Source organism: Lycium ferocissimum, chromosome 11 (assembly GCF_029784015.1).
Source record: "Lycium ferocissimum isolate CSIRO_LF1 chromosome 11, AGI_CSIRO_Lferr_CH_V1, whole genome shotgun sequence".
NCBI lineage: Eukaryota > Viridiplantae > Streptophyta > Magnoliopsida > Solanales > Solanaceae > Lycium > Lycium ferocissimum.
The window spans coordinates 4,877,493-4,878,642 of NC_081352.1; the positions used below are offsets into that span (position 1 = coordinate 4,877,493).

A 1,150-nucleotide genomic window follows, 5' to 3' on the forward strand; every position below is an offset into this window, starting at 1 on the left:
CCGCATAAAGTCCTCTCGGACTTAGGCCGATTGTCGAATCTTCTCAAGCATTGATTCAACCTTCGAACTACCTTGCTTCGTTGATGCCTTTTTGGTGATATATAAGGATTGGAACTCTTGTTCCCAAAATTGTTACTGTTGTTATAGCTCCCTTGGTTCGCACCACCATAATTATTGTTGTAGTTCCCAGAGTTGTTATAAGCACCCTGACCTTGCTGAGGTCTCTATTGATTTGACTCTAATAACCACCTTGGTAGTTAAATCTCTCGATAACCCCACCGAGAGTTATTAACATAATTAGCATCTTCAACTCGGGGCCCATCGTGGAACGGACCATCTTGAGTATGGTACATCCCTTTTGGTAAAAGCGTATCGTCCTCACAAACATTTACCTTCTTGATGCCGGGATTCATCAAACTTCTTCGTCGGCAAGGAAATATTTGTTGCAAGTTAACGCCAATGTTTGCGGGTATCTTGATTCTCCTTTACTATATTCTGGATCATAGCACTACCAAACGGTACCACATCAGCATTGTTTGAGTGCCAAGCCTGATTATGAGTCGTCAGCTTGTTAAGTATGTTGGTCACCCGTCTATAAGATTTGTTCATGAAACACCCATCAGCTGCATTATTAGCAACTGACTACGTCACTGGATCTAGCCCTCGGTAGAACTTCTCCATTAGTATGTGATCCAGAAAACCATGATTTGGGCTCTTCTGCAAATACTCCTTGAATCTCTCCCAAGCTTCATATAATTGTTCCCTTCTTGCTTAAATTCATAGATCTTGTCACGAATTTCAGCCTTCTTGCTAGGGAGGTACCATTTTGTGAGAAAAGCAGCCACCATCTCTGCCCATGAAGTAATTGAATTTCAGGGCAGCTTCTCAAACCATGTTCTTGCTTTTCCAGTTAAGGAATATTTGAATAACCTCAACCGAATAGCATCTTGTGGAACGTTGTTCTGGATGTGATTAGCACACACATCCATAAAATTCTACAAATGACATTGAGGGTCATTCTCGGTAGAGTTCCGAAAATATCCCTCAAGCTTTAACAACTGGTATAGAGAGGAGTCGATTTTCACAGTAGCAAACTCCGAACTCGAGGGCCGAACAATAGCGAGATGCATAGTCCTCCTCTCGGAACAAG

The 1,150-nt window shown here is 42.2% G+C and overlaps 1 non-coding gene across 1 annotated transcript; it reads left to right on the top strand.

Annotated features, from left to right (window-relative positions):
• The first annotated feature begins 697 nt into the window (after positions 1-697).
• Positions 698-799, top strand: LOC132038745 (small nucleolar RNA R71). Its single transcript, XR_009410227.1, has one exon. It is a non-coding gene; the product is annotated as a small nucleolar RNA R71 (small nucleolar RNA).
• Positions 800-1,150: the final 351 nt, after the last annotated feature.